We start from the raw sequence: 14,597 nt of genomic DNA, 5'->3' as shown, positions 1-14,597 counted from the left end.
ACTCATGATTAAGCAATAAGAGTTTATATGCTATGCAAAAAGGTATAAAATATTTTTGGTATTTTCTAGGAATGAAAATAGCACTTGGAAGTCTAAGTGTACAAGTTGCACTATCAAGGGAGGTGAGCTACAAAGAGCCACTTAATAACCAAGCCTTTTCAAGTGGAAATCACTAAACTCCTTTGTGGTATTTTCAATTCCCCAAAACTTTTCACAAAAATTTTGTATGCTTTTCACAAATTTGTTTGTTTTTGACACTTAACTAAGCGTGAGCAAATAAAACTACACAATTCTAGACGTTTATAGGCAACAAAGTAAAGCAATTAAGTACAAGAAAACTTAAAAAGAAGCAAGTTAAGCAACTAGTCGGATATCCTAAGTGGAAGCTTGAAACATATGAAATTTCCAAGCCACTTCCACTAGTACTACACGTGAGAGTCTATCAAGGATGTAGATATACCTGACCAGCTTCTTAATACTCCCTCCAAGCTTTACAAATTGGTTTAAAAATACAAGAGAATTGACAAAAATTAAACTAGCCTAAAAAGCAATAAAGTGGCAGCTTTGGTGACCAATTAGTGGCGGTTTTGTGTTCAACTTTTCTAACACTTGTTTAAGTGTCTTAATCCACCACTAATCCTTCAAATGGATGCTACTGGACCTGCAAAAGATACACAACAAGAGGTTAAGGGTGGCTGCCTCACAAGGTGAAGGAAAAGGTCACTCAAGTGAAGGAAGTTTAGGATAAGTTTTGGCCACTAAATTAGGTCAAATTTTTAGGTCTTAGTGTCCAAACTTTTCCTAATCTTTGTTGAGCAATGCTTGATCCTTGAGCAAGGATTTGAGGCCACTTCCAGCACAGGAATTTATTGAAAGAAAACAAGACAAGCAATAAAAGCACAATTTGAAAAGCTTATACCAAAACTAAGAGTAATAATATGACAAGACTCAAAGAGGTTCAACAAGTAAAACTGAATATTAAGACTCCAACTAAAAGCTAGCACTCAGAGAGAAGAGTTCCTAGATAGGTACTAGAATAGATGAACAAAACAAAAAAAATTTGAAGACAATTGGACAAGTATAGCAAAAGTAGTAGCCAAAACAATAACAAGGAATCAAGTGGATTTTTCAGCTTGTACACCTCTCGGCTTTTTCCTTTTAAATTGTCTTCTCTATATTTTTTTTTTATTCTTTCTTTTTCCAGTATCAAGTTAAGAGTCCAGAGAGTATATTTGCCTTTTGTTTCAAATTTTTATATGATTCCAAGCTATAGAAAATGAGAATACAAATCAGCCAAAAATTAGGTCAAATTTCAAGTGAAAATGAGAAACTAGTGCACTAGTTTTTAGGTTTTGGTTTGGATTCCTTTTGAACTATTTTTCTTTTCAACTTTTATGTCTTTTAGGCTCTGTTTTAAACTCTGTTTTCCAGCCTCTTAACTCATCATTTTTTTTTTAAATTTGAATCCACAAGAAAAGTGCACTAGAAGTAGGATTACACTTGAAATTTTGAGTCACAAATTTTTTTAGAAGATTTTCAATGGAAATGTGATTTGAAAACTTAAGACACAAAGGAAACCTAACTCTAAGGAAACTTGCTAGGACTAATAGCAAATCATGAACACAATAAGGTAAAAGAAAAAGCACATATAGGTAGGCACATTAGAAGTATGACCGAATCAAAAAAAATGATGAACAATGTACTAAAAAAACAATTAGGTCAACATGCTATTCAAGGAGTTTTTGAACATATAAGAACTAAACACAAACTCTAAGACAAAACATGGATTAAAAACCAAAATCTAATGCAAATGCATGAAGTCCAATCACGGACACATACAAGAATGGAGAGACTCAAATTAAATCAAAACAAGCACAAGCTAATAGGTCCTAAACATGTTGATTGTGGAAGAAAATTCAAAAACAATCAACCAATGGATCTATGGAACAAAATGTGATTCAAAACATATAGATCCGAAAATAAACTCAAACAAGACAAGAAGAACACAATGAACACACTAGAACACAAGAAGAAACGGACTCAAAAGTGAAACAACTTATCTCCTTGAAGAACCTTGCTCTTGATACCAAAAATGATGGAGAAGACTAGGAGAAGTGAAGTAAGACCTCCTCCTTGAATCCGCCAATGCTAGGATCTTCTTCAAAGGAGATTAGAAACCGTGATGAAGAACACTTGAAGACAAGAGAAACTCGGATCTAGGTTTCCTAAGCTATGGAGGGAAGTATCCAAGCTCAAGAAGCAATGGATTACTCACTTCAAAGAGAAGAAGAAGATGAACTCCTAAGGTTTTGAGGTGAGTAATCTTGGTGACTTTGAAGGGGAGAAACTCGGCCAAAGGCTCTCAAATTTCTATTCAATATTCAAAGTGAGTACAATAGGTGAAGGAGGGAACATATATGCATCCGAAAATATGAATACACTTGGCGCCACATGAGTGGTCACCATGTTGGCGCCAAGATTTGAATTCAAATTTGAATTTGAATTCAAATCTTGTCACACATGTGTATGACCGGTCCCATGAGTGCTTGGTGCATTTGGTTTTGATTTAGTGTGCATTTAGGGTTGAATTTGAGTCACACATGTTCAGCCAAGGTAGCATGATCCATGTGACTCAAAATGCAACTTAAATGCATGCTAAATTAAACCTAGTTTACCCTAATTTAACTAAACTAGTAATCCTCCTTTAATCCTAATCTAATGGCCTAATTACAATGGCCAAACAAATACAATGGAAAGGAAAAATTACAAGAATGAAAATGAGCCCAATATTGGGTACCAAAAGCCCAAAGGCCCATGAAGCCCAAAACTAGGCCCAACTAGCCTAAAACCTAAAATGCTACTCTATGTGGTCCAAAATACAAGACCAAAATATATGATACCTATACTAACATGATGTATACAAAACATATGAAGATAGCTATAACAAACTATGGCCCATGAAAAGTTCAACTTGGGCCTTCCCAGGCCCATAAGGCCCATTGGGCCCTGGATGGCCCAAACCTTCATGTCTAGCCAACTCCTCTTGGATCTTTGAGTATGTCACCTCTTGCACTCCAAAGCATGATTCCATCATTTGGTGAATGTCGTGTGGTTAGTGAGATTGATCTTAGGGTGTGATATGATCATATTGTAGTTGAGGGTGGAGATATATCCAAGATGGTTGTATGTTAAGTTATCTAAGTATTACTATTTTATTTTATCTTATTTTATTTATTTTTATTGTATGAGGTAAGTTTTCTAGTTCCTGTAAATTCCAGTTGAGGTAAACATGGATCTGTCTTAGGTAGAAGTTGTGTTTAAGTGGGGAGATATCTAAGCCAGTTAGTGAGATAAGAGTTTTATGAGGTTAACTTATTATTATTGGAGATTTATTGAAAAAATTTCTAAGATAGCATTGCCCTTAACTACATTCACTAGGAGAGGAGTATTGTCTTTATGTGGGATAGTAAGTATGAGAGTAGTTCCAACTCTTAAGGCAAGATTGACTAGTGTTAATATTATTGGATTTTAGTAAGCCTTTTGTGGTATATAGTAGTACTTATATGATGAATTTGGATGCATTGTTGATGCGAGAAGGAAAGGTAGTAGCTTATGTTTCTAAAAATTGAAACTTCATGAGAGGAACTACCTTATCTATGAGTTAGTGGTTATGATATTACATTAAGATTTGGAGACACTACCTATATGATTCTAAGCTTGAGGTATTTTGCGATTGTTAGAGTCTTAAATATCTTTTGACCAAAGGAGATAGTTGGAATTTCTTAAGGACTAGGATTTTAATCTCAGTTGCTATCTAGGTAAAGGCAATGTGGTGACAGATGCCTTGAGTAGGATGATCATTCATCTATCATTTTGAGGATTTAAAGGTTAAATTTGATTGAAGAGTTTAGAGATTTAAGCTTGATTTGTGAGCTTACCCTTAGAAGCATTGAATTGAGTATGTCGAAGGTGACTAGTGAATTAATGGATGAGATTAGAGGAACCTAAGAGTTAGACCCTTTCTGATGGCATCCTTACTTGCATGAACTTGAGATGATGAGCAAGGAGGAGGACGCCTTCTCCAAGGATCAAGTTCTTCAAAGGTGGACCAAGGTTTTAGGGTGGATGATGATGGAATGGACGAAAATGAAGGTTGGGTAGAAGGTGTTTGAGGAAATGCTTGAGAATGGTACTCTAGGGTTGGCTCACTTCATGATGATGAAGGCCACTTCTAGGGTTGTTTCTCTCAAGGTGGAGATGGTAGGGTTTGGCCGAAAATAGCCAAGGGTGACTAAGGAAAGATATAAAGGCACTAAAGGCTCTCTTTATATTCAATATCCAAAGTATTTACAAGGTGTGGGGTGTTGGGTATTTATAGGAGGGGAGGCATCTAGGGTTGCATTTGGAGTAGGCAAATGCATTCCAAATGAAATGAAAATGAACCCTAGATGCAACTTGGTGGCCAAGGATGGAATCTTTGGGTTTAGATTGGCTATATCTAGGTGCATGATAAGACCATGCAACCTTTGCCCTCCACTTGGGCCTAAGCCTTTCTAACACCAAAAATAGATCCAATGAACACCAAAAAAATGCGTCACCCTTCTAGTTAACACCCTAGCCCAAAATTAAAAACCCTAATCATCTAGAGCACCCCATAATACAAGGGTAAAAAGGGAAATACAAGGGAAAATAAATTCTAAGTCCTAAACACCCCTAAATACAAGGGTAAAATTGGAAATACAAGTAAAATAAATTCTATGATTAAAAAGAACTTAGGATCTAAGGTCCAAAAGTGGCCTCACTAACCCATTCCTCTTGCCTCCTTTAATATATCACCTCTTAGTCTTCTCGGCCTTAGTGTTATTCCATCATTCCCTCCCTCTTGAAAAGGATTTGACCTCAAATCAAGAGGTTCCTCATGGTGGGCATCATGACCAACAAAAACATAAAAATAAGCATTAGAGGTAATAGTATATGATAGAAATGGAAAGTGTATCCTAAGAGGAGTTCTACTAAAAATGCTAAAAAGATTGTCTAAATTAAAAGGACTAGACTTTCTAATGTTAAGGATAGGATCCTCCCCACGGTGAAGTCTAGGTGTATAACTAAAACCTAAAAAGGTAAAAAGACTAAAACTATCGCACACTAATGTATTAGTCCTAAAAACTAAAATATCTTGTTGGAGGTGCCCAATGTAATGACCTAGGTATGTATTGGAAAATAAAGAAAACTTAACTAAAAAATTACCTAAACAACTTTATGTTGCATAATTTGTTAGATACATATGAGAAAAAGGTGTTAAGAGGAGTCTAGGAAACTCATATAATCTAAGTTTGTCTTGTAGGAAAGTATTCAAGTTAAGTTCAAATAAGTTTGAACTTCCTTCAAGATCAAAAATAGAAGATACAACACCATGAGATGTATCCAACAAACCATACAAACCAAAAGTTGGGTGCTTTATGAAGAAAACTAAAGTAGAAAGAGTCTTAAAGAAAGAAGGCTTATCTTCCTTGGGCACCACCAAGGAAGTAGCACAAGAAGTGGGACTAAGTGAAGTCCACTTCTTCTTCACTAAATCTTGAAGTTGAGATTCTTTTTCTTTAAAAAGGATTTGTTTTTGAATCTCCACTTCATGACTAGTGGCAACATGAGAGAAAGAGTTAAGGTCTTGATGAATGAAGAAAGTCTTTTTAAAATCATTTTCAATGGGAAAGTGACTCTCTTCAAGCATAAGCCCTTTGAAAGAAACATTATCCTCCTTACTCTTCTCTAAGAGTGTTGGTTGTTTTTTTTCATTTTCTAGCCACTCTTTAACTTTCTCTATACTTTTCTTTATTTTTTCTTTCTTTTCTATTTTCTTTTCTTTTTCTTTCCTTCTAAGTTCCTCCTCTCTTGTTGTATTTTCTTGCTCATGCATACTCCTAGGAACTCTAACTTCTTTGCTTTTTTGAGATCTAGTTGGAACAATCCTAGGTTGGGATCCACTAGTTTCTCTCCTCTCAACTAATTTTGCAAGTAGTTGTTTTATTTCCTCATTATTTTTTTCAAACTCTTTTTCTTTTCTTCTCAATTCTTCCTCTCTTTTTATATTTTCCTCTTCTTTTTTTCTTAGGTACTCTTTGAGTTGCCTAATTTCTTCCCTAACACTAGACCTAGTACTACAAGAGTTATGACCATGGACACTAGAATGATCACTCATCTTTGATCCAAAAAGGTTTTCAGAAAGTGTTTTCAAAAAGGTTTGAAAAAGTTTTCACAAAGAGTGAGTGATAAAAGGGTTTTCACAAAAAAGGATTTTCAAGGTGCAAGATAGGTATGAAAAGGCCTAAGTGTACAAAGTGAACTATCAAGGGAGGTGGACTACTAAGAATCACTTAAAAACCAAGCCTTTTCAAGTAAAAATCACTAAGCCTTTTCACACTTTTCTCACAAAAACAATTTTCACAATACTAAGGTGTGTGATGTGCACGCCCCCCTAGTAGGCAAATGAAGCCTTCTAACGAAACAAATAAACAATGTAAAGTCCTAGGCAAATATACTACCAAAGCTTTAAAGCATGCAAAGGAAAGCACTTAAAGCATATGCTAGTCGGTTTCCTAGGTGAAGGTTTTCAAATCACCTTCAAACTACACGAAACTACCACCAAATTGAAAAGGTTTAAAAATGGCCAATTACAAACCAAAAATGAATGAAACCAAGGCCAAAAACACAAGAGGCCAAAATTTAACAAGAAAGAAATAAGTAGAAGAAAAAAAAGGAAGTCTCCAAGTCTTCAATTCTCCACCCCTTCACAATGAACACCCAATGTTAGTCTTGAAATGGTGTTTGCACTCTTTGAATTGGTGTGATCCTCCAAAGTTCCTTGAACTCCAATCGGACAACCCCTCCACTCAATCCACCAAGAAAGTGTGTAGTGTTTTAGAAGTTTTCCACACCTAGATCAAGAAGAAAACACAACCCAAGAGTACAAGAGGCCAAGAAAGAAAAACTAAAAAGGCACAATTAAGAAAAGGCTAAACTCAAATGGAATTTATGAGACAAACTTAAGAGTAGAAGAAAGACTCAAAAACTGAAATTAAGGCACATTAATAAAAGGAAAGCACACAAAAGAGTAATTCCTAGAATGGCACTAGAATAGAATTTAGCAAGTAGGCTTAAAAGAAATATTATGCACTTAACATGTTTGATTTATTGTCTCATTCGGCCATTAAGTATTGTCCAATGGTCCAAGAATTAACTCCAAATGCTATGGTATGAAAGTTGGTCCAAAACTCCACAAGTCTAGCAAAGGTTCCCTTTTTCTTGTTTTTGGTTTCTTTGTTCTTTTTGGGCTTGTCCAAGTCTTGGCTTTTTTTTTTGTTCAAAGTCCATCCACTTTTCTCTTTTTTCTTTTGAATTTTATACTATTCCTTTGCTTGGGTTTTACACTTGTTTTTGGTGGTTTTGTTAGCAACTTTTTGGAGTATTCTTTTAGCAACTTACACTAGCTCAATGAGACAAAATTTGAGTGTTTTTCTTAAGTTTTTAATAGCCCACGTCCAGCAGCAAAGATAGGCATATTGAAATCAATTTCACACTCAAATTATCAAACATCATGTAGGCATACAAGTTCACCAAGGAATACACAAAAAATTGGCCGAAAATTTGAAGTAAGTATGTGTAAAGGAATTAATCACACATGATATTTTAAGTGATGTAGAACATGCTAGAACTAATTAGTGTCGCCACCGGCCCAAACGGGCCTCGGCGGTCGCGAAGACGGTCGAGCTCTCTTTTTATTTTTTGTTTGAAAATGTATTGGATTGTTAGAACGACTTGTTCTCAAACTGAGACCTCGTCGATCTTATCCAATTTATTATTGAAAGAGTCTCACCAATCCAATTTAATCCCAAGCGGGACCCTCCATGGATTAGTGGTTTTTGTAAAAAGGGAGGGTTCGTGGAGTCGCCACCAATGTTTTACTCAAAACATTGGAAAAAGAAGTTAAGGCAATCGATTTCAAAAATCGACTTCGGCCATTATAACCAGAGTCGGGTAAGGGAGTCGGTTACGCGTGAGGAAGGTGTTAGCACCCCACAGCGCCCCTAACGGGTTCCCTATGACGGATTATTTTACAAATAATAGCACAAAATTACTAAATTACCCCTTTTATTTATGAACGATTATTATCTTAAATATCTACATGATGCTTAAATTAAACACACAGAAAGCAGTAAAAGGAGGGAATTAAAGAAAACCTCTTGGAGCGTGCTTTTATAAATCTCAATAAATGCTAGGAGGCTTTGCGGCGCTCCTTCCCTCTACAAGCTCGCTCGACACTCTCCTCGAAGAAAATTTTTGACTAAGGGAATCAAAAAGATTTCCCCTTCGGTTAAATCCGAGACTCAAGCAAAGCGCTCAGAACTCGAGGATTTAACCGGTCCTGACTCCCAGAGAGGTTCCTAAGGCAGAGCACTGCTCAAAAACCCCAGAACACTCAATAAGAGAGTCAAGAAATGGTTCAAAAGTGTCTATTGACGTCAAATGACGCCATATTTATAGGAAATAGGAGCAATACGGGCGCTGGGGTCAATACGGCCCGTATTGAGAATTTGTTCTTCAATACGGCCGTATTGAACTCAATACGGCCGTATTGAAGTTCACAAATCTTCAATACGGCCGTATTGAGTCCAGTACGGCCGTATTGAAGTTCAAAACTTCAATACAGGCCGTACTGGTCCCCAAGCAGCCCGTATTGGTCCCAATTCCTCCTATTTTCTATTTTTAGCTATCCTAAGACCTCTTAGACCTATAGAGAACCCTCCTTGGGCCTTCTGGAAGTCCTTCTGGCTGATCCTTCTTCAGTCTTCGAGAGTCTTCAAGCTTTATTTCCGACCCGGACAATTTTAGGGGTCTACAGCTGCCCCCCCCTTTACTTGGTCAAACGGCCTTTTAGTTTACCGGTTGACAAGTAAAGGAGTTGACCCAATTGTCCGGGTGATGTGCCAACCTTCTGACTTGTAGCGTCTTCCGGTGGAAAATTGGTTGAGTAGCCTCTCCAGGTTAGCCTCGCTAGTCGCCCTAGCTGGAAGCTGTGAGTACAACTTCACTCGCTGCCCGAGTCGGAAGTTGCGTACCTCCGTGCTTTCTGAACACTTTGGTACTGAGTTTGCCCTCTCCAGGGTGAGTACCGTCTCTCCAGATACAACTTTACTCGCCGCCCGAGCCGAAAGTTGCATACCTCCGTGCTTTCTGAACACTTTGGTACTGAGTTTGCCCTCTCCAGGGTGAGTACCGTCTCTCCAGATACAACTTTACTCGCCGCCCGAGCCGAAAGTTGCATACCTCCGTGCTTTCTGAACACTTCGGTACTGAGTTTGCCCTCTCCAGGGTAGCTTCACTAGACGCCCTAGCCGGAAGCTGTGAGTACTGTCTCTCCAGATACAACTTTACTCGCCGCCCGAGCCGAAAGTTGCATACCTCCGTGCTTTCTGAACACTTCGGTACTGAGTTTGCCCTCTCCAGGGTGAGTACCGTCTCTCCAGATACAACTTTACTCGCCGCCCGAGCCGAAAGTTGCATACCTCCGTGCTTTCTGAACACTTCGGTACTGAGTTTGCCCTCTCCAGGGTAGCTTCACTAGACGCCCTAGCCGGAAGCTGTGAGTACTGTCTCTCCAGATACAACTTTACTCGCCGCCCGAGCCGAAAGTTGCATACCTCCGTGCTTTCTGAACACTTTGGTACTGAGTTTGCCCTCTCCAGGGTGAGTACCGTCTCTCCAGATACAACTTTACTCGCCGCCCGAGCCGAAAGTTGCATACCTCCGTGCTTTCTGAACACTTCGGTACTGAGTTTGCCCTCTCCAGGGTAGCTTCACTAGACGCCCTAGCCGGAAGCTGTGAGTACTGTCTCTCCAGATACAACTTTACTCGCCGCCCGAGCCGAAAGTTGCATACCTCCGTGCTTTCTGAACACTTCGGTACTGAGTTTGCCCTCTCCAGGGTAGCTTCACTAGACGCCCTAGCCGGAAGCTGTGAGTACTGTCTCTCCAGATACAACTTTACTCGCCGCCCGAGCCGAAAGTTGCATACCTCCGTGCTTTCTGAACACTTCGGTACTGAGTTTGCCCTCTCCAGGGTCTGCCTCCGTGTTTCTGATCACTTTGGCAAAGTGAGTTTGCCCTCTCCAGGGTCTGCCTCCGTGTTTCTGTTCACTTCGGCATGGCGAGTTTGCCCTCTCCAGGGATCTGTGATTGATTTGTCTCCACAGTCCACGATGCTGTTTCGACGGTTTGATTTTGATTTTGATGCCGCTGAGGGCTGGATAACGCAGGGATCCGTCTCGGGGATGTGCAGTTACTCATAGGTTCTTGTGTCCCATCTTTGCATTGTATGGTTGGTGCCCATTGAGGAATTTCTGTTTCCTTGGGGTGTAGACACAAAGATGCTCTTTTTGAAATGAGCGATGCCTTATGTTTGGCTGACGTCCTGTCGACGTTGGTGGAGTATCCCGGTTATCCTTATTCGGGTGACTCTTTTTGACTTTTCTGGTTTTGTAGCCTCTGTGTAGGCTGTTATCCGCTAGGGATGTTGACATGTTGATTTTTTTGACTGGCCTCTTCTGTTAGGCAGATAGTCTTGATGTTCGATGTTTTGGCGGGATGCCAAATTCCGCTTGGGGAATTTTATTAATCTTTTTGATTTTCTTCCCCTTTTGTGGGGATGCCTCTTGGATAGGCGATCATCCATTGGGGATTGATGTTGATTGGCCTCTTTTGTTAGGCAGATCATCTTGACGTTCATTTGTTAGGCTGAGAGCCAAATTCCACTTGGGGAATAGTTTATTGGTCTTCCTTTTGAAGAGATGCCTCTTTAGTAGGCGATTGGGGATTTGAAGTTTTTATTCATCCCAGAGTATTATTTAGAAAGCCTCTTCAGGCTTAGCTTCACTCATCGCTTTTGAGTTGGAAAGCTATCCTCCATTGGGGAAGTTTAAAGTCCTTAGACATTTTTCTTGGATGATCAGGCCTCCTTTGGGGATTTCGCTGATCGCATTCTGATAGCTTTCACTGGGGAATTTGGCCCGTGAGTGTAAGCTTGAGATATCTCTGGTGAATCGAGCCTTTCTAGGCTCAACTATTCTGAAGGAAGAGTATTGTTTCTGCGAGCCTCTCCAGGCTCAATTATTCTGAGGGAGTATTCTTTCTGCGAGCCTCTCCAGGCTCAATTATTCTGAAGGAGTATTATTTCTGCGAGCCTCTCCAGGCTCAATTATTCTGAAGGGAGTATTCTTTCTGCGAGCCTCTCCAGGCTCAATTATTCTGAGGGAGTATTCTTTCTGCGAGCCTCTCCAGGCTCAGTTATTCTGAAGGGAGTATTCTTTCTACGAGCCTCTCCAGGCTCGATTATTCTGTCTGATCGGGAGAGTATTATTTAGGAAGCCTCTACAGGCTTAGCCTCACTCAATGCCTGAGTCGGAGAGCTACCTTCCACTGAGGAAGTCTGAAGTCCTTTGACTTGGATATATTACTTGGATGATCGTACTTCCTTTGGGATATTTTGACGATCTTGCTTTGAAAGCTCTTGTTGGATATTGGCTTCATGAGCTGAGGTTCCCTTTGGGGAGTATTATTTCTGCGAGCCTCTCCAGGCTCGATTATTCTGAGGAAGTATTATTTCTGCAAGCCTCTCCAGGCTCAATTATTCTGAAAGTATTATTTCGGCGAGCCTCTCCAGGCTCAGTTATTTCTGAGAGAGTATTATTTCAGTAAGCCTCTCCAGGCTCAGTTATTCTGATGAGAGTATTATTTCAGCAAGCCTCTCCAGGCTCAATTATTCTATACAGTTGGGGGAGTATTATTTCTGCAAGCCTCTCCAGGCTCATTTATTCTGAGAGAGTATTATTTCTGCAAGCCTCTCCAGGCTTTATTATTCTGAAAGAGTATTATTTCAGCAAGCCTCTCCAGGCTCAATTATTCTGAGAGTATTATTTCGGCGAGCCTCTCCAGGCTCAGTTATTCTGAAAGATGTGAAATCTTTGTCTTTTTTGTCGACTTTTGACTTTTTCTGTATGTTTGCCTTTTTTGTCATGTTTTGGCTTTTTCTGTATTTTTGCCTTTTTTGTCATTTTTTGGCTTTTTCTGTATTTTTGCCTTTTCTGTTGTTTTTCGGCTTTTTCTGTACAGAAATGTCTCAGTTATTATGAGAGAGTATTATTTCGGCGAGCCTCTCCAGGCTCAATTATTTTGAGAGAGTATTATTTCGACAAGCCTCTCCAGGCTCAGTTATTCTGTGGGAGTATTGTTTCGGCAAGCCTCTCCAGGCTCAGTTATTCTGAGAGTATTCTTTCGGCAAGCCTCTCCAGGCTCAGTTATTCTGAGAGTATTCTTTCGGCAAGCCTCTCCAGGCTCAGTTATTCTGAGAGTATTCTTTCGGCAAGCCTCTCCAGGCTCAGTTATTCTATGCAATCTGTTTGTTGGATTTTCTATATCCTTGCCTTTTTCCATTTTCGGCTTTTGTTGACTGCTGTCATACACAAGCAATTTTCTATTTTTTTCTATTTTTATGCAATTGCCTCATGACGAGGTCTTTGAAAATTTCTTTATGGCCAATACGGCCGCATCCATTTCCGTACGCCCATGTTGAGTTGAAAATTTTGTTCATAACCCTGATTTTAGTACGGGTGTACTGAACATGGTACAGGCGCATTGTTTTTTTTTTTGAAATTTATATTATTTATTTTTTTGTTTTTTCAATAAACAGAGAATAAGTGATCTTCCAGTACACCTATCATCTGTATGCATGTATGCAGTATGATGCACCTAATTCTATTTGATTCATTTTTTCAAAAGAATTAATCGACGCGTTTTTCGTTTGGATTTTGCCATTCCTCAAGACGGACTGTGCGCTGCCGACTTTTATGACCGAGGAATGATGCATATTGAGTTTGAATTTGGCGCCATCAACCAAATGATACTTCCCTTCTTTTAGAAGATACGTCAACCCTCCTATTGACTACTATATCTCCATGTTTCCACTAGATTATTCTAAAATCGCGTGGGTCAAGAGAGAAGAGAAGGAAAGAATATATTTTTCCTGTAAGTTTGTGTTTTAGAGGGATTCAATTTTATTTTTGAAAAATTGATTTTGAAAGAATGGCTGGCCAATGGTAGGCTTAAGTGTTTAGGTTAGTTTGATTAAACACTTATGAAGTTAAGCACATCTTTGTTATTAATGATTGTGCTTTTGACAATTTGGATAGCTTTTCTTGAGCCCCTTGTTGAATTCTGTTGGCGGTACCATCATGGATTTATTTTTGTTTTTCCTTTTTGATGGCCCTATCTTTTGCCTAAAACACCCCTTTGTGGTGTCTTTGCGGGCTTCTGTTTTTGTTTATTTTTTGTAACCCTAATTTTTGCCTAGGTAACCCATTTGTGGGATTCCTAGCGGGTCTTTTGCTCTTATTTTTGTGCAGCCCCCTTTTTTGGGTTTCCTGCTGAGCCTCTCTTGTTTTTTTAGGATTTCTTTTATCCATGATGGCATTTATTGAGGCCAAGAAAAGGTGCTCCAAGTTGTCGTGCACACTTCCACATAAAAATGATGCGGGTTTATTGATTATTAAGATGATTTTAACCTCATTCATGTTTATTCAAACAGGGTTAAATAACGTGGTTTAGAATTTTATTGCAAGCAAGAAGAGAAGCAATAAGAAATAATAATGAATGATTTTATTATAATCACAGTGGAAACATGTGCCCTATCGAGGCTCGGGGGTCGGGCTGTCCCCGAGGAGTAATCTCTAATAGTCATTAGGTTTACATATCCCTATCAGAAGGAGAAGAACACTTGATGACGACGACCGGCCTTGATACTTGTGAACCGGCCTTCCTAAAGATCTGGCTTAAAGAACGTCGAGATGGATCTTTGTTTCTCTTCGTTCTTTGATCTTTACTAGGGTCATATCCTAACCCTTGTTTCCCCGGATTATCCTTGATAATGGGTAGCTCCGGGATTCCTTGGGAGTCCTTGCCTAATCCTTGTCCTGGCAAGTATCCATTCTTTGTGAGCATGGAGGCTACCTTCTTCATTTCTCGGGGAAACGTTTCAACACTGGCGATCTCCAATGCTTGGAAGGCGGTTTCTAAAGCTTCCTCTACTGCATCCACATATGGTATATTGGATGGCTTGCTGATGAGTATGTCATCTTCAGCTTGTACAGTCACCAGTTTGTCACCCACTATGAACTTGACTTTCTGGTGGAGCGTAGAAGGAATAGCTTTTGCATCATGAATCCAAGGTCGGCCAAGGAGACAGCTGTATGTTGGAGTAATGTCCATCACTAGAAATTCGACGTTGAAGATAGTGGGTCCAACTTGGATTGGAAGATTGATTTCTCCCACTACTTCTCTTTTAGATCCGTCAAAAGCTCGAACGATCATGTTGCTCGGGCGCATTTGGACTCCCTTGATTGCCACTTGCTCGAGAGTTCTTTTTGGCATCACGTTCAAGGAAGATCCATTATCTACCAAGACTTTTAGCGATGTGATACTCCTTGCACTTTATAGAGATGTGCAAGGGCTTGTTGTGGTTTGATCCCTCGGTGGGGATTTCTTCATCG

Source organism: Cajanus cajan, chromosome 7 (genome assembly GCF_000230855.2).
Source record: "Cajanus cajan strain Asha chromosome 7, NIPB_CcT2T_4, whole genome shotgun sequence".
Taxonomy (NCBI): Eukaryota; Viridiplantae; Streptophyta; class Magnoliopsida; order Fabales; family Fabaceae; genus Cajanus; species Cajanus cajan.
The sequence above is the reverse complement of the archived record's forward strand: the minus strand, read 5'-3'. Positions refer to the sequence as shown.